The following is a 25,324-nucleotide window of genomic DNA, read 5'->3' on the forward strand; positions in this document are numbered from 1 at the left end:
CTGCTTTCTCCTGATTCTCACTGCAGGTTCTGCAGCAGGTGCTCCTCACTCCACACTCATTCTGGTGGAGCAGAGTTCTCTCCCCATGCCTTCAAGCTGTTGCTGGTGATCTCTGGGCTGTGCTGGGCTAGGATGGGCTGGGCTGTGCAGTGCTGCTGCCCCAGCTGTTTTTTTTTCCCCCAACCTCCAGTCCTGGTGAAATACACCTTTCCCACAGAACTTCTAAGTTTTCTTGGACTGGGAAAAGTATTGGGGCAGCTAGGTGGTGCAGTGGATAGAGCACTGGCCCTGGAGTCAGGAGGACCTGAGTTCAAATCCAACCTCAGACACTTAATAATTACCTAGCTGTGTGGTCTTGGGCAAGTCACTTAACCCCATTTGCCTTGTAAAAAAAAAACCTTTAAAAAATACTCGGAAAATATCACTCAGTCTTTCTGTGGGTTCTGCCCCTCTAAATTTTGTCTAGAGCCATCATTTGTTTGGGGTTTTTTGGAGGTTGGGGGAAAGGAGTTCCCAGAAAATGCTGCCTTCACGCCACCATCTTGGCTCTGCTCCCATCTTTAATTTCTGTAAAATTTCCAAAAATTTTTCCATTTAATTTCTTATGCTGACCTGTGATATATGGAAAAGTTGAGATGTGGAGGAGATAACTGTATTATGTCATTTGATCTTCACAACAACTCTGTGAGGTAAGTGTTATTATGCCTATTTTATAAATGATGAAAGTAAAGGAGACAAAAGTTAAATGATTTGCCTAGAGTCACATAATTAGTAAATGTCCCCAAATGTAGAGTGAAGGAAATAAGCTCCTAGAACTCAACTGTTATAGAAGGTCCTAATTTAACCAGATAAATGAATGAACCCTTATCTTCTGGGATCCACAGATTCTGTTCTGAAGTAGATGGGAAGCAGTGCCCAACCATGGATGGCAGCCCTACTAAGAGGCTGAGATGGAGCCGAGTGCTCAGGGGCTTAGCCCTCAGCTGCCTTTTTACCTTCCTCTCAGACAACCCTCACTTCTTCAATAACACCCTTCAGGTTTTCACAGAGAAACACATGAATAAGTGATTGAATGAGTAAGCAAGTGAATGAATAAAAACTGTGCTAATTGCTGAAGATACAATTATAAAAAGAAAGTTTCTCTTTTATGGAGAAAGACAGCCCTTAAGGATGAGTGGTGCATGTTTTGGATTGGAAAGTCACTGGAATGATGATTGCACATTTATAACAATTGATTGTCATGAGCTTTCCAAACATGCGGTGTGTTAACCAGACTATTTTTCAAGCAGAAATGGGGGAAAGAGGTGGTATGGATGTGGAATGTTGAGGGCATTTTATTTGATAGATGAAATAACTATATTATTAGTTTTACAGAATTGTTTGACTGTGTGACAAGAGACTTCCAGAAACTGTCAGTTACCTGTAAATATTTGTGTTGTAAAAAAAAAACCAATAAAACCTTAGTTAAAAAAAATTGGATTGGTAGGTCCATCTGGGGTTAGAATCTCATTATTAAGAACACCAGGTTCCCAGGGCAGGAACTAGAGAGCCCAATAGGAAACAAGGAAGAATGGCAAAAAGAAGAAATATTGACTAGGAATCAGGTCAAATTTTCCCTAGTCACAAAACTCATTCTGAATGCCCCACTCCAGTCTTCCTCCTAACAACCCACACCCCTAGATTAAGGCTGATTCTCTAGTTTCTCCTTAAGTAAGCATCCAGTTTTCCCAACCCAACTACCCCCATTTCATTGTTATTTTGTTGTTGCTGCTGCTATTGTAGTTTTTGTCCTTGTTCCTGAAGAGGACTTGCACTCGAATTTAACTGAGGTAAAACTACACAAAATGATAGTGAGATCACAGATTATAGAGAGAGCTGGAAAGGACTCCAGAGATCATCTAGCCCAGACCTCTCATTTTAAAGATGATGAAAACTGAGGGCTAGAAAAGAAAAAAAATTTGCCTCAAGTCACAGGACTTGGAAGTAGTGAAATCAGAGTCAAGACCAGGTTTTCAATTTCAGATCTGATGTTTTTCTACTAAACTATGCTACATCAAAAGAAAAAAAAAGTTAACAGCTAAGGGAGCCAGGAGTTAATTGTGAAATGCTGTGATCCATAGACAGATACATTGTCCATTGTACCCTAGCTCTCAGTCTTTGTCATGCTCTTCTGGACAGGCCCTGGAGCCCTGAGAGCAGGCCCTTACCTGACCATTCTACCCCCTGCACAAAGCACAAAGTGGGGGATGTGGGAATTCTTCACAAAGTTAGGCTCCACCCCTTCCCTCCGAAATCTAGAACTTCCCAGAGGGGCAGCTAGGTAGCACACTGGACAGAGCACAGGCCCTGGAGTCAGGAGGACCTGAGCTCAAATGCAGCCTCAGACACTTAATAATTGCCTAGCTATGTGATCTTGGGCAAGTCACTTAATTCCATTGCCTTAAATAAATAAAAAATTTTTTAAAAAGAACTTCCCAGGATTGTCACTAAGGGGCTTAGTGGTCTGGGGGGAATCCTTTCCATTCTCTGGGCTTCATTTATCTCCTCCCTCAAAAGATATTAATAATGGGGTAGCTAAGTGGCACGGTGGATAGGACACAGCCCCTAGAGCCAGGAGGATCTGAGTTCAAAGTCTACCTAAGACATTTAATAGCTGACATTTAATGGAACCCTACTTAAGACACTTAATAGACATTTATTGGAACCCTGATTGAGTCACTTAACTCCTAATAGCCTCAAAAAAAGGTAATAATAATACTACTGCTTGACCTGCCCTCACAGCCCTGTGGGTATGATAGAATGAGATAATGAAAAGGGGTGCTCCATGAGAAGTTAAAAACTAGAACCAAGTGTAAGGGGAGAATTATGACCAAAATTTCTGAAATCCTTTGCTTGCCACAGTGCCTAACAAATAGTAGGTTCTTATGAAATGCTTCTTGACTCCTTGATTCCAGGAATTCAAAGGTAGTATGATATTCCTGACCCTCGATGATTAACACCAATTCTTATTACTCAATTCTCTGTCCTGGGATGCTGAAGATAGACCCTCTCCATAAGGATCCCACTTGAACAGTCATGGGGGGCGGCTAAGTGGCGTAGTGGATAAAGCACTGGCCTTGGAGTCAGGAGTACCTGGGTTCAAATCCGGTCTCAGACACTTAATAATTACCTAGCTGTGTAGCCTTGGGCAAGCCACTTAACCCCATTTGCCTTGCAAAAACCTAAAAAAAAAGAGAGGGAAAAAAAAAGAACACAGTCATGGCCATTAGGATGTCAGTTCTGAAGGGGACCTTTTAATCCTCCAGAAGAGAGCTCTGAAGTTCAGAGTGGGGCAGGACTTGTTTAAGGTTACATACAAGTCAGTGACAGAACCAGGACAAGAACACAAGCAGTGAAAGACTCCAAAGGATGACCACACTAGCCATGTTGAAGAGTTGTCTTAGGCAGCAATATCTGGGCTCTTAGCCTAAGGCAGAGAAGTCAAAGCCAAGGAGGGAAAAATGCTGTTTGCTGTAGAGACAAAAAAAGACCTAGATGATCAAGGTAGATCATAAGCTTTGCAGGAGACAGGTGAGGAATGTTCAAACTAAGATAGTTCTCTGTTAAGTCTAATTTCTGGCTTCCAGCAATGGGTTTGGAAGGACACTAAATTTTGTCACTTTTCTACTAAAGAACCTGTTTGGGATTTGGACTTGGGATCAAGACCAAGTTTCAAAGCCTGCCTCTGTTCTTATAACCTCTAATGACTTTGAATATGTCACTGGGTCTTAGATTCTTCAACCATAAATGACTAGACCCAATGACCCAAGATGGATAGGCTGCTGTAGCCAAATTACCCAAGTTTACATCTGCCCTCTCTCTCCTGCTCATTATTCTGATTATTGGCAATATAATGGTATAAATAAAACAAAGTAATGGAATAATGTACATATATATGTAGAAAATACATGCAGGGTCTCTATAATCCTTAGCCCTAGACCCTAAAACTTAGCAGCTAAAAGGAACCCCAAAGATTTCTCCCAGTGCAGGAATTCCTTCTGCATCACCCCGATCAGAGATTTGATAGGCAGCTTCTATTTGAATACTTGTAGTGATAAGGAACTTGCTTTTTCCTAAGATAGGTCCATTCCATTATTGCATAGTTCTAATAATTAAAAATAACAAAAATGAAAGTAGCTGACATTGATATAATGCCTAAAAGTTTATAGATTCACTTGAATTATCTTGAGTCTTACTTTATAAGGTGGATATTATAGATACCATTATCCTCATTTTATAGGTGAAAAAATTAACACTTCAAGAGGTTAGATGACTTGACCAAGAGGTTAGATGACTTCATAGAGCAAGTTAATGTCAGCTATAGGATATGAACCAAGTTTATTCTCATGTTAGGGACAGCGCACTGTCCAGGATGCCTTTTCATATTTAGTTGAAGTTTGTATCCTTGTAATTTTTCCCCCTGCTTTATCCAAAACAAAATAATTGCATCTTCCATACAACTGAGCTTTATTTATTTGAAGATAGTCCCCTTCCCTCACACAATACCCAAATCTATTCTTTTCTGGGCTAAACATTCCCAGAACCTTCAATTAATCCTTGTATAACATAGTATAACATATAACATGATTCATCTCTTTTCTACATCATCAAATTCAAATGTCTCTGTCTCACCATCAAAGAATTGCCTCAATCTCACTCTTTTTATCTCTTCAGTCTGATCTTGAAGCATATCCCCAGCACATTCCTGCCTAGCTTCCTCACTATCCCTGTTGCCTTTAATTACACTACTCCCAAGCATGGAATACCCTCCTCAATCTTCTCTGGCTCCTCATCATTCAAAATTTGGTCTTAGTTTTCTCCTTTATAAAATGAAAGGTCTGAATTTTATAATTCATAAGTTCCTTCAAGTTCTGACTTGTTCTAAGACTTCTTATAGCCTTAATGATTTATGATCTCCTTACTTCCGAACATTAGTATGGAGAAAAAAGAGGACAAATGTGAAAAAGGTAGAGGTTTGACAAGTTTAGCAATTGATGTGTGCGATAGAGAGTAAGGAATTAAAGAAGTCACCAGAATGATAAAAAAAACTAAATTCCCACAAGGGTAGTGTGCCCTCTATAGGGAAGAAGGGTAAGCTTTAAAGAAAAAATAATGTAATGATTTCTACAAAGCATAGAGTACAGCATCAAATTCAAAAGTCCATCCAAGCCCACTACCTTGCATGATTCCCTTGGTAACCCTCAAAATTAAAAAAAAAAAAACAGTGGTAGAAACAGAGCTCTTACTAGTCATTGCCCCAAGGCACAGAGCCTTCCCTCTCAGAGTTATCTGCTATAGCCACAAGGTGATCTTTGAGACATAGGAGGAGGTGGAATGTTCCCAGTGACAACTGCACAGCTTCCACAAGTAGCAATTATTTAAGGTACTAACTACCTTGAGGAATCAATACCAGGATCAGAAGGGAGGAGAAAGGGAGCTTGAACAGCAGAAGGAGTGGAGAGAATATTGAAGAATAAAAATAGATGTGATTGTATTGGCAACAAACCCTCTTATTGATTTTTGATAGGCTAATGCAGCTACTCTTGGATTTGATCTGACTTTCTACCCTCCAAGGACAACTAAGTGATACAGTGGATAAAGGACCAGACCTGAAGTCAGAAAGTCTCATTTTTCTGAATTCAAATTTGGCCTCAAGATACTTATTTGCTATATGAACTCTAAGCAAGTCATTTCACTCTGTTGGCCTCTGTTTCTTCATCTGTAAAATGAGTTGGAGAAGGAAATGACAAACTCCTCCAGTATCTTTGCCAAAAAAAAAACCCAAATGGGGTCATGAAAATCAGACTCAGTTAAACAACAAAATCTACCTTGGCTAAAAATGGTTAATTGCATACCCCTAAGGGTGAATTCAGGCCTTCTTTAGCTCAGCAAGGGATATAGGCCTTTTCTTTGGAAATCACAGAACCTGGAAACCAGGAGACCTGAGTTCCAAACCTAACTCTCCTACCAATCTCCTCTTCCTACTCAATAAACTCTAATAGCCTGCTATTGATGTTCAAATATTATTTCATCTTTAATTCACTCCTCTTAAATTTCTATTTTTTGTTTTACAGTGTACATAATTATCAGAATAATATGTGTTCGTAATAAATAGACATACATTGAATCTTTCACTATTTCCTCTGGGTCTCAGTTTCCTTCTCTAATGAGTGAGGAAACTTCTAAGGTTCTTTTCACCTCTGACACTAAATCTAACTCTGCCTCTGCCTTGGGCTGGGTCTTTGTGAGAATTTGAAGTAGGAGAAAATAATCTCCAGCTCCATTTTTCTGATGTTTGCACTTTCAATCCTTTTTCTGCAAGAACTGACAAGAATACCCTAGGTGAGTGTTCCCTCTTCTATGGTGCTTTATGTTTTAACACACCTGTTTTCAAAAATGCCTACATCATCAACTCATTCAATGAGGTACTAAAATGCCCTTAGCTCTCATGACCAGAAGAATGGAAGCCTTCTTCTCTTAAACCACTGAAGCATTGAATAATGGTGGCGATCATGATAATGATGATGTAGATAACATTAATAATGAGAATGAGAAAACAAGTGACATCAACTCAAGGTAGCTCTTGTTGAAAACTTCCTCATCAAAATGAAGGAAACAGATATTCTTAGGTCTCATTAGTAAAGTTTTAAAATACACAGAAATACTCTGAAACAAAGAGAACTACACAAAGGAAAGGTTAACAATGGGTTCACACAATTAGATATTTGGAAGATTATCAATATTGGTTTACATCTGAATGGAACCTTTGAAATGACTGAGATGCAAGAATGGAAGGAAAAGCCTTTGATGACAAAATGTACAACCACTGCTATGATAACAAAGATTGATTTTTATAGAAATGGAGAGGTTCATGATAGCAATAAAAGATCAGGTCATTATAAACAGAAATTACAGCATCCCTATAGAGAATTTGTGTTCAAAGTCTGTTGATTTCTTTTTCTGTTAGTATCCCCTCTCTAGTCTTATACTGCCATCATTCTGTTATAGACCCTCATCATCTCATGCCTAATCTATGGCAGTAAACTTGCCTAACTCAAATCTCCTTCCACTTCAATTCATCCTTCACTCAGCTGTCAATGTTATCTTCCTAAAGTACAAATTTGACCATGTCATCACCCACCTTTCCCCACACCTATTGAATAAACAGCAGTGGCTCCTGTCACTTACAGGATCAAAGATGAAACCACCTAGTTGGTGCTCAAAGTCCTTCATAACCTGCTTTCTCCTCTTCCCAGTCTTTCAGTCTTCTTATACCTTCTCCTCCAGCTCCCACCCTGAGCAAAAACCTCCAAATGGCTAATCACATACCACTAGTGGACAGTCCAAGCCTCCTTCATTGTAATGACAAAGCCTTCCAAGGAATATGGGCCTCTACCTTGAAGACTACCGGCCTTAGGAACCAAGAGAACTGGGTTCCAGTTCCAACTTTCTCACAAATATCCTCCCCCTACTCAATAAACTCTAATGACTCCCAGAAAGAATACTGACTCAGATGTCAAAAGACCTAGGTTTTGATCTCAGTTTTACTACTTTCATAAGATTTTATGACTTTGGGCAATTTTTTTCAGGAATTTTTAGGAAGGAGTGTGTCAGACTTAACCAAGAAACAGAGTGTATATTCATTCTGAGTGGGGGCGGGGGGGAGTGCTGGTTCCTATGGGTACAGAGCCTGCCTCAAACTAGTGTTCCATAGTAGAAAGAGGGGGATTTGATTCATGATTTTTAAAAAGTGAAAAATTTAACCTTCTTCCTCACTCCCCCACCCCCTTGCAGTGAATATGCATAGTCAGGCAAAACAAATACCCACTTTAATCATAATCAAAAATCTACATCTCATTTTTCATACCTGTCAGGAGATAAGGTTGCATGCATCACAACTATTCATTTGGGATTGTAGTTGGTTATTGTGATGATCAGAGTTCCCATGTCTTTTTAAATTGTTTGTCTTTACCATGTTGTTGTATCTTAGTCATTCTTTTATTCAGGGTCACCCCTTTAATTTTCAGGTCTTTGCCATTACAAAAGCAACTACTATAAATACATTTGTAACTATATGAATTCTTTCCTATTTCTTTTATCCATTTACAGCATATAGACAGAGTAGTGACTATCACTAGGTCAAAAGGTATGCATAATTTGGGAACTTTGGGGGCATAATTCCTTGTTTTCCAGAATGACTAAATTAATTCACAATTCTACAAAGGTGCATTAATGTCCCTATTTTCCCACAACCTCCCCAACACTTGTCATTGTCCATTTTAGTCAACTTTGCCAACTGATGAGTGCAGAGTATAATCTCAGGTTGTTTTAATTTAAATTTCTCTAATTACCAGATTATTTTTCTAATAACTGAACTGCCTGTTCATCTCCTTTGACTATTTACAAATAGTGAAATGATTCAATCATTTGTCCTATCTCCTCATATATCTTAAAAATGAGACACTTATCAAAGAAATTTGATGTAAGGTGGCAGTTTTTCTTTTTTGTTTTTCTTCTTTACCAGTTAACTCTTTCCCTTCTAATTTTAAGTCACTTGTGTGAAAACTTTTAAAATTTGTGTTATTGAAATTGCCCATTTTTCTTCTGTGATTCTTTTTATGCCATCTTTGGTAATGAATAGTATTCCTACCCATAGAGCTCCATTTTCCCCTTTCTCCTCTAATTTGTTTAAGATGTAAACTTTCATATTTAAGTCATGTGAGATTAGATCCTTTCTACTTGGTCCTTGAAGATAGAAATAGGATCAATGGGAATAAATTATAGCTATAAAGTAGAAATTCTTCATAGTTAACTGCTCAACAGTAAAATTAACTACTTTGAGAAATGGCAAGTTCTCCATTACTAGGGATGTTCAAGCAGAGGTTAGTTGGTCATTTGTCAGATGTTAGAAGCAATTCCTTTTTTCCATGTAGGAGGTAGACTAGCTTTGAGATTCTTTTCCAACTCCATTCAATAATTCTAAATATCTCAGGAGTCATGTTGGATAGTGTAAAAAACACTGACTTTGTGGCCAGAAAACCGAGCTTTGAAATCTAGTTCTACTACCTATTGTTTGCATGATCTTGGGCAGGTAGGTAACTTAACAATTCTTGGTTTTACTTTACTCATGTGTAAAGTAAAAGGTTTTGTAAAGTAAAAAGACTAATGGTCTATGTGACTGTAAGTTCTATGATCCTATTTCACAGTCATGTTGGGTAGAGAATTTTCATATAAAAACATGAAATAAATCCAAGAAGAGTTCCAAGGTAGGGAGGTTGAGGAATGGCTATGGGACAGTAGAGAAAGAAATCCTGATCTAGATAGTGAAGGGGCAAGATTAGCTACTCTGATGTGCAAAGGGAAGGGAAAAATAAGGAGGAAAATTAAGGGAAGAGGGAAAGGAAGAAGGAAGGGAGGGGAGAAAAGGGAAGGGAAAGGCTGCTATGGTTGCCTATTGACCATCCTCAGAATAATGTTAAATGTATAAAATCAAATAATAGGATTGGAAAGGAAGGCATTATATTGAAATACAGTTATCAAAATATTTTAAAAAACAAGGTCATGAAACCCAGAGTAAGAACTCCTAACATAGACTCACTGGTCCCACCCCCTAAATTTATAGATTTGACAAGTATGGCCCAGAGAAGGGATATTATTTGCCCAAGGTCATTTAGCTAGTAAATGTCATAACTCACTCTCTCTCTCTCTCTCTCTCTCTCTCTCTCTCTCTGTTCTTTCCCAATCTCAGGGAATCTAATTGCTTCATCCTGACTTTTAAGTTCAGTAATCTACTTTAATATAGGCAAAAGAAAACTATACCCAGGTCGGCAACTCCAGGTACCTAATGAACCTATAGAGTCCAGCTTGACCTGGCTTAGATCAATCTTAGATTCTTCCAAACCTCTGGAGAGGCCCATGAGTTTGGTCTCTTTTTGTGCTGGGTCTTTGTCCCCTGAGCTCCCATTTATCCCAGAGGGTTTCTCAGAATGAAGGTCAGTCTCATTGGCTATTGTAGTTTGTTTCTATTTTATTTTATTTCATTTTTTTAGGACTGGGTCTCATTTCTTCCAAACTGGAAGTTCAGGGGTTATGAGTCAATCCTATCAATGATCAGCAGGGGAAGTTTTTCTGCTCCAGCCAATCCTTTCTACCTTCCATCTACACTAACACTCCCAAGAGTTCACATTGGTGCCAGATCATGCAAAACCCCAGCTCAGAACTCCTGAACTCAAGCAATCCACCAGCCTTAGCCTCAGCCTCAGCCTCAGCCTCAGCCTCAGCCTCAGCCTCAGCCTCAGCCTCAGCCTCAGCCTCACCAGGAGCTGGGATTACAGGAGTTTGCCATCATACACAGACATCATCTCCTAGTCCTGTGAAATTTGCAGAAAAGGCAATATTCACCTTCACTGATTCCTCTCAGCTGCTAGTACCATACTCTCCCCCAAGTTACCTTACACATATGGTGTATATATCTATATGTGTACAGTGTGTCACCCTAGATATGCCATATGCTCCTTGAGAACAATGATTGTTTGACTTTTCTTTTTTTCTAGACCCTTTTTTTTAGAAAGGAAGGGAAGGGGAGGAGAGGGGAGGGGAGGGGATGTCTGGGAAGGGAAGGGAAGGGAAGGGAAGGGAAGGGAAGGGAAGGGAAGGGAAGGGAAGGGAAGGGAAGGGAAGGGAAGGGAAGGGAAGGGAAGGGAAGGGAAGGGGAGGGAGAGAGAAAGAGTGAGACAGAGAGACAGAGACAGAGAATCAGAGAGAGAGAGAGAGAGAGAGAGAGAGAGAGAGAGAGAGAGAGCTGGGTTTGAGAAGTCCCAGGGTGGGCTACTGGAGTCATTGATTGGGCAATTATTTGACACACCCTTTCCAGGAATGGTACTATTGATCTGATTTTTCTTCCCAGATAAAAATACAGAAAACAAAGGTAGTAAGGGAAGACTTGTGTGATGAAGCATGAAGATGGCAAAGGGACAGCAATGTAGGGATCCAAGGCTAGAGAGAGTGAAGGCTCAGCAAAGAGAGGCCTACAACTCCAATGTAGAGTCTGGCAATCAGAAGTATCACATGAAGATGTCTGGGGAAGTGGTCTGGGTTGAGCTGCAAATAATGAAAACTGCCCAATCAGAAGTCCAGGTTTCTAGGGCTGTACTGGGTAGGAGATGGAGTCTGGAGTATATGCCCAAAGTCACACCAAAAATTAGTAAATGAGTATTTAAATAAAGAAATAAAATGAATATGATTAACAAATCAAAATCAGAGGCAACATTATAACCTAGGGCTCAACTTCCAGTATAGGAGTGTTCACATGACCATCAGACCCAATTTTAGGAAGTAGTGTGAAATAAGACATCAGACTTAGCAAGATGAGCAGAACCAGAAGAACATTGTACACCATAACAGTGACATGGGGGTGATGATCAATCTTAATGGATTTGCTCATTTCATCAGTGCAACAATCAGGGACAATTTTAGGGTATCTATGATGGAGAATACTATCTGTATCCAAAGAAAGAATTGTGGAGTTTAAACAAAGACCAAAGACTATTACTTTTGGTTTTTTTTTTTTAAAAAAAAGGTTATCTTATTATGTGATATTGCTATGTCTTGTAAGATAAGGATATGATTTCTCTCCCAACACATTCAAGTTTGATCAATTTGTAGCATGGAAACAATGTAAAGACAGTAAGACTGCCTTCTGTGGGGTATGGGGGGGGAGGGAAGGGAGATTGGGGAAAAAATTATAAAATTCAAAACATAATAATATAAAAAGAAATAAGACTCAGAAGGCCACTAGACCAGAGAATTCAGGAATAATTGTGCTAAAAGGCCCTAAGGTCTCCCTCTATTCCTCAGGTCCTAATCCAAATAAATCCTTTCTGAGATTCTGTGGTCCCTGAGCTGACCTGAAGCCCTGAGTTGTAGACACTGACTAGAGTATAGTTTTTAGAGCTCATAGGACCATAGATATAAAACTAGAAGCTGACTTCATTTGTAAGGAAACAGAGACTCGAGGTCCCTTATTCAAACCCAGGTTCTCTGACTTCAAGCCTACTTAAATTCTTTGTATCCATTAGAGCCTTTGGTTTGTGAATTATTCTCATTCTCATTGTTTGACTTTATGTGAAGCCCAACTCACTTCCTTTCTTTTCTTCCCCTCCCCAAACCTCCTCCATCAGTACCATCTCTTCCCTCTAGGGTTTCAGAGTCTTCTTGTGACCAGGAAGGATCAATACTTTTGGATGCCAGAATTATTTATTTCAGACCAAGGTTACCTGCTTATGTAATTTCATCCTGAAATAGTCAATAGTTGTTGTTGAGTTGTTTTTCAATCATGTCAAATTCTTTGGGATTCCATATAGGATTTTCTTTCTTTCTTTCTTTCTTTCTTTCTTTCTTTCTTTCTTTCTTTCTTTCTTTTTTATACACAGCAGTGGGGTTAAGTGACTTGCCCAAGGCCACACAGCTAGGTAATTATTAGATGTCTGAAGTTAGATTTGAACTCAGGTCCTCCTGACTCCAGGAATGGCTATGGGACAGTGGTGCTCTATCCAATGCACCACCTAGCTGCCCCCCGCCTAGGATTTTCTTGGCAAAAATGCTATAATAGTTTGACATTTCTTTCATCTCATTTTACAGATGAGAAAAACTGAAGTAAATGGGGGGAAGTTTTGGTGAGTTAATTATCAGTATATAAGTTAACATATGAGCCTTAAGGTTTGTTTCTTTAGGGGAGGGGAGTTTAGAATCAGTTGGCAGAACAATGTGGCAGCTTACTGTCCCCCCCCATTTTTCAACACCTAAAATATCTCAGAAAACACATTAATTACCAAAATTTTTACTTATATGTCAAGAGCAGGGAGAGTGCAGTAAGATGTAACATAAGTAACATTTTTGGTAAAATTGTAGAAAGAAAGTTGATGGGCAGTGATGAATTATATAATTTCATAAAACAGAAAACTGCAATTGAGACTGGAACTGGTGTAAAGAAAACTTGGAAAGATGACTGATTAAGCCAAATCCTCCCAAGAACTTTAAGGTTGAAAATGAATAGAGAACAACAAACAGAAGAAAGCAAGGGAAAATTTGTTAAGATTATGCTTGACAACCATTTTCATCATCAAACAGGGTGGTGATGGGAGAGGTAAAAATTGTACTATGGAGGACAAAGATAGGGAAAGCATTTAGGGTAGATCAATTGTATATGAAGGAGATCCATATTGAATCAAGAGAGCCAATTATTAAACTTTTAGTATGAACATTAATGCCTTAAGGCAACATTTGAAATCATGACTTGATTTATAGTTTGAATATTGATCATATAAATTTAAGAAAGTGATGGAGAAAATGTTAATGTAGATAAAACTTCAAAGAGTTTAAGTTTGTTTTGTTATTGTTTTTTCCTGGAGACCTGGTTGTTAAACATTTACCAGCACACTCTTGGCTAGACAATCTTGAGGGCACTGAGAGATCAATATAAAAGATATCAAAAGAGAGAAAAAAATCAAAGACATAAAAAAAATCTCAGACCTCATTTATGTCCCTCCAAAAAATAGTGACCAAAAGACTTGAACATCTACTAATCTACATGTCTATTCTCCCATTTATACAAAATCTTTCTTCAAGACAACTAATAGAAATTCTAGATACCCTTAATGAGAGCACAAGCAGGTCTCAAAAATGGACACCATTTTGCAATTGACAGAAAAATATAGACATAAGATAAAATTGAACTTATTTTTTAATAATGGGGAAAAAAGCATTTGATTTTATAGAATAAGATGTGTTCTTAAAGGTTATTTTCTCCTCCAATGAGGTGAGGTGTGTCCCATCAAAATCATTCGAGATTCTTTAAAAAATATAGCATTCTGTTCCATGGCCCTCAGAATCACTAATACCAAGAGAGATGTGCTTGCCAATTGATATTCATCACTGTGATGGAGAAGAACCAGAATAGAATCCAAAATGAAAAGGATTCTCTGTGGATGGTAAGTCCCCCTCCCCCAGATGCTCCTGAGTATTTGTAAATGGTTCTGAACTTGGTGCAACAAGGCCCTGAACATTGCAGTGCTTCTTGGAAGACATCTATAACTGTTCAAAAGAGTTTGACCCAACCATTTACTAGGGAAAGATCACATGCTTGAAGAATTTCTCTTGTCCAAATTTCAATAAGCATTTGGATGGACACCCTATAGAACTTGTCCATTTGAATGAAAATTTGGGACAGACAATAGAGATGGACAATGAATTGGGTCCAAAATAGAACTGAGGGAAGAGAATGGGCTGAATTGCCTTTCGAAAATTGCATTTCATGATCTCAAATTTTCTCTATAAAACAAAGGCCCATAAAAAAATTTTCCAATTAAAAAAACTGCTAACATTCTAACAGTGTTGCTGTATGGGAGATATATGGAATAGAAGTCTTGAAGGCATTTAGAATGAGTATCATAAAGAGGGCAGGGTGGGTTTAAGCAGACACCAACATAAAACCAATGAGAAATTTTGAAGAAGAAAAGATGTCATTAAAGAGAAAAGATAGTTGGTTACATACAAGGACATTCAAGTGATGGCAGGTAATTTTGATGGTGTAGTGTTCCTTGTGCATCCCCAAGATGTCAGGCGCAATGAAAGACATGGACAAGAGGCATGCAGAAAGGAGAGGTCTGGATGGCTTTTCTAGTTGTATTTTTTGTAGGGAATTCTCAAATTGTTGTAGAGAAAGGTCTTTTTAAACCTTAAAGCACAACAGAAATGCTTCTCTCTCTCTCTCTCTCTCTCTCTCTCTCTCTCTCTCTCTCTCTCTCTCTCTCTCCACCCAGATCTGGGAGGGATACAAGAGACAATTTAGTCTAAATGATTTATTTTGAAATCCCAGAATAGGGTTCCACTGGTTATGAGTAGATGAGCCTGGATTCTTGGGGAGAAACTCTTTGGAAAACTCCTTGCCTTCCTCCAGAATTCCAGGTGCCCTATCCATAAACATAGGAGAGAACACAGGCCTAGTTCCTGACGATACATCTTGGACCTCTTTCTCCAAGGACCAAGAAAGGAAAGGAATTGCCCAGATACTCCTACTGTTTTAAAACAGAACCTGATCAGTGTCTGCTAGATAAGCAGTGCTTTGAAAAGGAAAAATGTTATCATTACTATGACTTCAATGGTATGCACCCCAGAGATTGGGGATGAAGGGCACTAGAAACATCCCAGTCTGGAGAGGCCATTCTCAGGTAGGGCTGAGTGCAGCCAGGGTTTCTGGGGAGCCCCATCAGAGCTGGGAGGGGGCGGCAGGTGAGGAGGAGCCTCACCTCTAATTGTGAAGCGTGGAGCGCATACACTAGCCTCCCGCCACCTGTCCGCGCGCATGCCTTGGCAATCAGTGGCTAGGCTCCGCTCTGCCCATGTCCCTCCTCTCACCCCATGTCCCTGACCAGTCATGCCCAGGGACAGCCCTGTGGGAAGCCCATGGAAACAGGACAGATTCAGTGCTGAGGCCAAGAGTCGGAGTCCCGGAGCTTTGGGGATCTGAGCCCCGAACGGGAATGGGAGACATCCCTGTAGGAGGGCAGGAGCTGAGCTTGGTGCGGGGAGAGGAGGAAGAGTTTAGAACTCTGGGGCTCTGATCCGGCTTTGTCTCTTTAGATTCCTACCGCGGGGCTATAGCTGTTGGGCTCATATCCCTAGATTCCAGGAGAACAATATACCTACCTCCGCTCTGATCCCAGGACTCTGTCTCTGAATTTCTTTGGGGGAAGCACCTCCCATCCATCAGGTTAATCACCAACAACAATTTGTAAGATTCTGTCTTCTTCTCTAAATCCCTTATGATCCAACGGAGTCCAAGTCTTAAAAAGTAGTTAAGTAGGTGCTCAGTGAATCCCTTTCCACAGCAACTTGGGCAAAAATACAGGATAGGATGTATGGATGAACCAAGCCCTCCCCAGCACCTCTCCTTTCTGAAGTTCATGAATTTGGGTCTGAAAAAGGTGGGAAGGGAGTGCTCATCCAGAGGCTGGTTCATCCTAGGAAGTTGATTCACAGCAGGCTCAACGCCCTGAGCTCCCAGAAGATCCCTAGTGAGGGGAAGAATGGGGATTCGAGAAAGAGAAAGGGACCTTTCCCTATCATCCTCCACTTCTTTTTTTTTGTTTTTGTAAGGCAGTGGGGTTAAGTGACTTGCCCAAGGTCACACAGCTAGTAAGTGGTCAAGTGTCTGAGGCTGCATTTGAACTCTGGTCCTCCTGACTCCAAAGCCAGTGCTCTACACACACACACACACACACACACACACACACACACACACACACACACTGTACCACCTAGCTGTCCCTAATCCTTCACTTCTTTAATCACATCTTTTAAGGTCTCACCCACAGTAGGTGTTTAATAAATATTTATGGAATGAATGAACAAGTGACTGACTAGATGATTAACGGAAGGCCAAGCGCTCTCTCTGGTTTCTGAACTTAGACTGCCCTCCCCAAGCCTGAGATTCTTGCTATTATTCTCATCATCCATCTAGCTCTTCCATTTCACAGAATTAAAGATGGAATCCTAAAATTTAGAACTAGAAAGGACATTAGAGATCATCCAGTCTGACTGTGTTACCACACACCCCCACTTCCTCAATAAACTCAAGTGACTCCCTATTGCCTTCAGGATCAAATACAAAGTCCTCCATTTGGTATTCAAAGTCCTTCATAGGACTTTCCAGTCTTCTTACATTTTACTCTCTGCCATGACTTCCATTCAATGACATGAACCTCAAAGTTTTGCTAGTCTATGTCTTACTCCATCTTCCCACTCTGGTCATTTTTACAGTCTATTCCCTAAAAAGACTTTATAGCCTAGAACACTTTTCTTCCTCATCTCTACCTACTTGCTTCCTGTCTTCCTTTTAAATCCCAACTAAAATCTCTTCTTCTACAAGAAATCTATTCTTACTTCTCTTAATCCTATTGCTTTCCCTCTATTCATTGTATCCTATTTATCCTGTGGGCAACTATATCCAGCTTTGTCAGCCTTGGAGTCAGGAAGACTCCTTTTCCAGAGTTCAAACCCAGCTTCAGACACATGTTAGCTATGTAACCTTGGACAAGTCACTCCACCCTGCTTGCCTTAGTTTCCTCATCTCTAAAAATGAACTGTAGAAGGAAATGGTAAACTACTTCTGTGTCTTTGCCAAGAAAACCCCAAGTGAGGTCATGAAGAGCAGGATATAACTGAAACACCTAAACAACATATATTATCCTTCAAATGGCTTACTTGTACATATTTGTTTATTTGTTGCTTCCCCTATGTGTGTTCCTTGAAGACAGAAACTGTCTTTTTTGGGGGGGGGTGTATTCTCAGCAGTTAACACCATAGCTGGCCCTAAGTAGGAATTTAATAAATTTTACCATCATAGAAGGTCAGAATTCAGAGGGATATTTGAGATCATTGAGTTCTATTCCTTCATTTCACAGAAGAGGAAACTGAAATATTGCTAGTCAAAGATGTCATCAGACTAAAATCAATGAATCAAGAAGGATTTATGATGCACCAGAGGGGAGTAGAATTATCCAGGAGTAGAAATTAAGACTTAGAGAGGTTTCCTTCCAAGTTAGGATCTAAGGCATGATTCAAATTCAGGTCTTCCTGACTCCAAGTCAAATGTTCTATCAACAATATCACCTATCTATCTGCCTGGTTCCCTGGGTCTTATTTTCCTTTTCTGTAAAATGAAATGATTCACTAGGTAATCCTTTAATCCTTCCTAGCTCCAACATTCTAGGTTCCAAGGCTTCTTATAGTACTAACATGAAGATGAGCAGTGTTATATCATGCAGAGAGCTCACAAAAAATGAGAACTAAGAAAAAGCCATGAGTGTGAGCAAGTAAAAGCTTACTGGTAACTTAGGAGAAAGACCCAAGTGAGGAATTTGGAAGTCAGATTACAAAGAGTTGAGAAGTGGATCAGAAGAGAGCAGTAGAGGCAATAAGCACAGATAACTTTTTGAAACAATTCATAAATGGAAGAGAAAGATAGTATGATAGAGTGGATAGTAGAGTGAGTTTTTTAATGATGGAAAAGACTTAAATATGTTCATAGAAAGGAACTCTTAAGATAGCAGAGAAGGCTCAGGAGGAAATTCCTAACACCATTTACAAATGTCAGTTCTCCTGACTCCTAGAACCTGGGTGTGACCATACTACTCATACCTTCAGTATAACCCTCATAAGGCAATATTGGGCAGCAAGACTAGTGATCTCAGTCAAAGGTAGAGAAGGAAGAAGGCCAGGGACAGAAAGATGTTTCAGGGACTATGAAGAGACAAAGAGCCCACACCAGAGGCCAGAAGAGAAACTATATGGTCAGAGTGGACCATAAGCTTAGATGAGTAGCATTAGAGCTAAGGAGGTCAGGATGCTGCTGGGATTGTTACATTTACATCATGCTACACTGGGCACTGATCACATCCCAGTTAAGTCCAACTTCTGGCTTCCAGCTAGAAGACTTTAGAGGGATAGGAAACTATTATTGTGTCACCTGTCAAATACCCTACTGTATAATAGCTCCCTAACCCCCAATTCTAAAATCTTACATCTAAAAGGAACCTCAGAAGTTTCTAATCCAACTTCTGCTCCTTCTACAGCATCCTTGATAGGATCTAAGGCAGTTTCTGTTCAAATATTTTTAGTTAGGGGGAACTTATTTTCCCCTAACATACTCTCATTCCATTATTGAATGGTTCTAATTACTAGAAATAGCAAAGATGATAATATTGTTGTTGTCCAGTTGTTTCAACTGCATCCAGCTTTTCATGAACTCATTGATTCCATGAATTCTATTTTTGCTTTAACAGACAAAATTTTAATGGTGCAGACAATGGGTTTTCTTGGCAAAGATAATAGAGTGATTTTCCATTTTCTTCATCAACTCATTTTACAAATAAGGAAACTGAGGCAAACAAGGGTAAGTGACTTGCTCAAGGTCAAGTGTCTGAGATCAGATTTGAACTCACAAAAATGAGTCTTTCTAATTCTGGGCTTGGCAATCTATCTATTTCACCACCTAGATGCCCAAAGATGATAATAGTTACAGATAATATTAGATAATTTATAAAATTCATATAGTACCTCAAAGTTTATAGGTCATTTGACTTGCATTATCTTATCTGAACCTCACAAAACCTCAGAGAGGTTGAGCAATTTGTCCATGGTCACAGAGCAAATCAGTGAGATTTTCTTGGTTGTAGAGACAGCACTCTATCAACCTTTATACTAAGCTAAAATCTGCCTAATGACTTTATTGGCCACCTTGGCCCCAAGTTTCTCCTCTCTGAGTCAGACAAAATTTTTTCCCATGTATTAGGAGTCTTGATACTTACCAACACCCAAGTCTTCTCTTGCCTGGATTGAATACTCCCAGACCTTCAAATAATCTTTGTATCTCTGTCTCTGTCTCTGTCTCTGTCTCTGTCTCTGTCTCTGTCTCTCTCTCTCTCTCTCTCTCTCTCTCTGTTCTCCCACCCATCCACCCATCACTTTCTATTTTCTACAGCATAGTCTAAACTTCCTTTTGCCTAGAGTTCAAAGACCCACCTTGATCAAATACTTTCTATATTTCCATTTTGACCTTCAGTCACACTAATCCTATGACCTGGTCTTCCCATCTATGACCCCCATCCCTTCTTCCCCTTTCATTTCCTTCTCTAGCTCATTTTACAGATAAGGAAACTGAGGTAAACAGGGTAAAGTGACTTGCCCAGAGACACACTGTTAGGAAGTGCCTGAGGCCAGATTTGAGCTCAGGAAGATGAGTCTTCCTAATTCTAGGCCTGGGGCTCTAACCACTATGCCCCCTAGATGCCCTAGACGGGTCCTTAGTACAGAACTAGTTGCTTGGGGAGCTCAGGAAGAAAGAAGGAAGACTCTCTGAAAGAATGGGAAGAAGAGAGTTGGAGCTGAACTGAACTGGATTCAGGTGACTAGACTGAAGAGTCCCTAAGTAAGACAGACATTTTAGACTGAAGCAGACTGAACCCTGTATGGGCCACATGTAGAAAGCATGGGCTCTCATGGAGCCTTCTAATAGGAACAGTGAAGTTTTGCTGTGTTCTAAATCTGGCCATAGTATACACTGAAAGACCCACACTGACCTGCCTCCTCACATAACAGGTAACAGGGACAAGCAGAGTGGGCAGCCTGAAGTTCTAGTATTCCAAGAAAATAAATATAACCCCACATTTCTAATATATGATCCTATTTGTTCTTCACAGCAATCTCCTGAGACAGGTAGCTGTCATTACCTCCATTTAACAGATGAGGAAATTAAGTGTGAAAAGAGAATGAGTGACTTGATCAGGGTCACACAGCAAGTAAATATCTGAGCTAGGATCTGAATTCAGAACTTAACCTAACTATATATCCAGTAACTCAATCCACCATGATATCTAGCTACCTACCATAGGAGGTTAAGATTTACAAAGTCCTGTCCTCATAACAACTATATGAAGTAGGTAGTGCAAGTATCATTATCCCCATTTCACAGATAAGATAACAGACTCAAAGGAGTTTGCTGAGGTCACTCAGCTAGTCAGTGTCAGAGATGGGATTTAAACTCAGATCTCCTGCCTCCAACTCTTTCTCCATACTAAACATTATTACCAGAGTAACCCAGTCTGTAAACTCCTTAAGGGGGAAGAGTTTTGACACAAATTCTCAGTATCTCCCAGTTCTGGACATACCTTATATTTTCAGTAAATTGACCTAGACTAAAGTAAAGTGTATATCTGTAACAGAGCCAATGACATCTCCAAACAGGAGTTTCAGGGAATCCAGTGATAGAAAGAATGATTCAAGGACACTTCTAATGGGGAAAGTAGAATATTTTTCTTGAGACAGTCTCCACTCTAAAACCATTTCCCTCTTTCTTGCTAGAGACACCTCCCTTTGGGGGGGGGGGCAGCACAGGTTATGCCCTTCCACAGTAGAAACTCCCATCTTCCATGCAACATCAATTTCTGGTGGCTATTAATCTGTGAAATCAGAGACAAGAAGTCAATTAGATGTACCTAGGTGAGATATGCCCCACTATTTCCCCCTTTATCCTCACCTCCCCCCACAACTCCTAACCCTTTTCAGCATCCTGAGTTGCCTTGATGCATGGTTGGCCAGGAGGTTGACTGAAGAGTGGAACTTGGCATAGCAATGTACTAGGATCAGCTTCTCATAGAACCAGCATTGGAATTCCTCTTCATATTGCACTTTTAATAGTGCAAAGTGGTCTACTTTTTTAATTCTAATACAACCCTGTGAGATATTATATGTTTAGGGTCTCACAGTCAGTAAGTGTCTTAGATAGAATATGAATTCAGGAATTCCTAACTCTACTGCACAGTTATTGTTAATAAGAAGAATAATAAGTCTCAACTATAATAGATCAGGTAGCCTGCCTTTAAATGCACTGAATAAAGGCCCATTGCTTTCATTTGATCTGATTCCTCTATGGAACTCCCTTTGAGCCCCAGGCAGAAATTTTCTTTGCTGGAATACTAAAGCTCCCTATATCACAGGCAGCTGGGTAGTATAGTGTTGGGCCTGGAGTCATGAACAACTGAGTTCAAATCTGAACTCAGACACTTACTAGCTATTTAATTCTGGGCAAATCACTTAACCTTGTTTGCCTCAGTTTCCCAAATGAATTAGAGAAGGAAATGACAAATCACTCTAGTATCTTTGCCAAGGAAAATCCCAAATGGAGTTACAAAGAGTCAGATACAATTGAATATCAACCATCAGGGGAACCTTTGGGTAGGTAAGAGCTTTTATGAAGAAACCCTTCTCTAGGCCTGATATGCTGCCTTACCTTAGACCTATTGTGTAGTCCTTTTTCCCCGCTTGATGAGGGCAGTAGATTGGATGGAATGCTATTCATTCCCTGAAAATGCTGTTCCACCAGAATGTTCATTATCCTACCTTCACTTCAATTTTTCTAGCCATGGGAAGTTTATGACTTTCCTTTTGTTGTTGGAGTTCTCAGATTATGAGAAAAATGTCTCCTCATATTCAATGGAAATTTCTTGTCCTGTAGGAAATTCCAAATGCTAATTTATTATATTCCTCTAGGTCATATTTCAGAAACCTTAATGTAAATGAGTGTTTTTAGATAGATCAGACAAGGCACTGGAAATTCTTAAACATATATTACATAATTATGCCCCATGAACTTGTTTTTTGAAATAAAATCTTACCTCTATCTTTTACTACCCAACGTATTCTTTCCCTCCTCCCTCTCCCAGAGATCATCCCTTATAACCAAGACTGGAAAAAAACAGTTCAGTAAAAATAACCAACACATTGAAAAATTGTGACTTTCTATGGATGGGGAGAGGGATTTTTTCATATCTTCCTTTTGTAGTCAAACCTGGGCATTATAATTGTTCAACATTCAAGTTCCCTTTCCCAAGTTCTGTAGCTGTCCTTTCCATTCCATTGTTGTAGTCATTGTGAATGTTGTCTTCCTGTTCTCCCCTTCCTCCTTTTGTTGCAATTCATATAGGTCTTCCCATGCACTTTAAACTTGTATGAAAGACTCATGTTATATGACTTAACTCTAAATTTTGCTCAATAAGGATACCATATTCATATATGCCTTAATACTCAGTGAGTGATTCTTCACTCCCACCCCACCTTCTCATAATCCATGCCTTCCATCTGCATCTGCTTATGTGTCTCCCTTTCTTAAAATTCCCTCTCAGATGTGTCTTTGATCACCTGGGGAAAAATTATTCTTTCCTTCCTCCTGATTCTCTGCCTTTATCTTTCTGCCCTTTTCTCACTCTCTCATCTTATAGTTATTTGTACATCTGTCTATCTTCCCCATTAAACTATAAACTCCCTGAGGGCAGGGTCCATATCATACTTTATTTTTATATTTGCATTTAAATATTTATTAAATTAAATAACGTGTGGTTCTTTCAAGTCTTTGCTCATGTACATTTCTTTTTATGCTTTATGAGGTTTATGTGCTCTCTCTGTGGTCATAGTGTAGAGATAGGTGGTATGTGACACAAATACATACTACCTGTATATGTGAGCATTTTTCTGGGTAGCAGGGAATCATTTATAGAATAGATTCCTTCATCCCTTTCAAAGACACTCAGAAAGCTCTCAAATCATCCTCCATGCTAGGAGTCGAGGAATCTATACTGCAGGTACATTCTGAAATTGAACTCTCAGAAGATTTCTTTGAGCATCATACAGGAAGTGCAGCCTCTTCTCTTTGTTCCTCCAAAACCTGACCTAAAAAACAATCTTCTCACTCTCCACAAGAAAACAATACAATACATTGTACACAATGTGCATTGTGCCTGGGCAGCACTTCTGGGTGACCCTGACCTTTTCGTTCCCATATCATAGTGTTCTGAGTAGGTGCTGCCCACAACTTCCATTGGGTAAGCACTGTGGTTATGGGGTTAGTACCCCTGGGACCCAAGTAGGGGTGAACTTTAGTACAGGTGTGACCCTGCTTGGATAGAACTATAGTTTGTACTTTTGTACTAGGTCCTCAGGTTGAAAGCTGAACATGGATGTAATCACTGTATATACATACATACATACATACATATATATATATATATACCTATATACATATTTATGTATATTCACTATATACACAGATACATAGGTACTTGCCTAAGTATTCAATCAGAAATATACTCTTGGCTCTATTTTCTGCCTCAGTGATATTTTCTCCCAAGGGTTTAATTATCATTGATATTCATATGACTCTCAAATCTATCTCTCCAGGCTTATTCTCTCCTTTGAACTCTAAGCCTGTGTCACTAAATACCTGCAGGACATTTCCATCTAGATGCCCCCTAAAATTTTTAAGTTGAACATACTCAAAAAAAATTTCAGTATTTTTGCCCTCTCTCCCCCATAAAACTCCTTTGCACTTTTGCATTTCCTTATTTCTATTAATTTACCCTCATCTTCCCATTCCCATATACCTTAAAGTCATTATTTACTCTTTCCCTCACCCCACAAATCCAAATAATTGTCAAGTTTCATAGATTCTACCTCCACAACATCCCTCTCTTCTAACCCCATTTCTTTCTACCAACATAGCCACCACCATGAGTTGGGACCTCATCATCCCTCCTCTCCTATTGTAGTAGTCTCCTAATTCTCAGCTTCCATTCTTTCGTTTCTCCACTCCTCTGATGCTATGCTTTTTCTAAGACATGGGCCTGTCCAAGAATGTGATGTGCTCAGAACCTCAGTGACTCTCCTCCAGTTTAAACTATCAGTTCCTCAGCATGATATTTAAAGCCCCTCCTTCCCAATCAGGTTCTCCCTTATATTTCACATAGTTTATCTTCTGTGTTGCAGACAGAATGGACAATTAGCTCTTCCCAGAACTAAGCATTCTATCTCTCCTCTTTCTACCTTTAAATTAGCCTGCAGACCTGGACTATATGTTCTCCCCATTTTCATCTCTTAGAATCCTTGCATGGCCTACACATGCTCTGAAGCATACTAGGCTGAACTCCCACCCTCATAGAAGAGTTGCAATGGTCTGTCTTCCCCTCCAGGGCTTTAGAAATATTCCTGAAGAGCAACAGGGTGGTATTCTCTAATGTCAGAGGGTCAAGTACCCATCAGTATGGTTACCCCAAGATTACCATTTGAGAATTACTTTAGGCAGCTATCATTAAGTAGTTTTTAGACACTGTAAGTTTTAGATATTTTTACTAATACTGTAAAAATATTTGGTACAAAAAATCCAACTCCCAAAGTCTTTGGCCCACTTGCTCACAAGTCCATAGAGTCCAAGAGAAAGTGGGTTTAAGTTTAGAGAAAGCATATTTGACCAAGCAGTAATTCAGTTCCTAGTTGCTAGAAGGTATTTTCCTCTTTGTGGAAGGCTCAAAACCCCTTTGGCACAGTAAAACTTTTCTTGGATCCCTTAGAGAGTTGTGAGTCCAATCTGTCTTGGATTTCCAATAATGCAGGTACTGTCACAAGCTGAAGGTCCTCCTCTAAGTAAAAGGGAGGGGGAGAGGGGAAAGAGACCTTGCCAAAGTTGAAGTTGAGGCCTCTCCTTCTTTCCAAGGCAATTCCTCCTCAGGAATTTATTGGAAAGCTATATGCTACAATTTCTATTAATAGATGCCACTGCTGCTCTCCAACTTTTTCTCAACAAGCTTAATAATTTATAGATGATTTCTGAGGTGTGGTCAAAATTGGGCCTATAAGGATAGCACTCTAGTCTAAACACCTTTACACACCAAGTCTAAGA

The 25,324-nt window shown here is 39.6% G+C and overlaps 1 long non-coding RNA gene across 2 annotated transcripts in view; it reads left to right on the forward strand.

The window, feature by feature from the left end:
• LOC141515696 (uncharacterized) overlaps window positions 1-25,324 on the forward strand; it is a 36,530-nt gene that overhangs the window by 2,115 nt on the left and 9,091 nt on the right. Inside the window, exon 1 of one of the 2 annotated variants that reach the window (XR_012476462.1) lies at window positions 15,787-15,829. The exons of the other annotated variant lie outside the window; for it this stretch is intronic. This is a non-coding gene — a long non-coding RNA (uncharacterized LOC141515696). Of the gene's footprint in view, window positions 1-15,786; window positions 15,830-25,324 lie in introns of those variants that run through there. 2 annotated transcript variants of the gene reach the window in all.

Source organism: Macrotis lagotis, chromosome 1, assembly GCF_037893015.1.
Source record: "Macrotis lagotis isolate mMagLag1 chromosome 1, bilby.v1.9.chrom.fasta, whole genome shotgun sequence".
In the NCBI taxonomy this organism is placed as follows: Eukaryota; Metazoa; Chordata; class Mammalia; order Peramelemorphia; family Peramelidae; genus Macrotis; species Macrotis lagotis.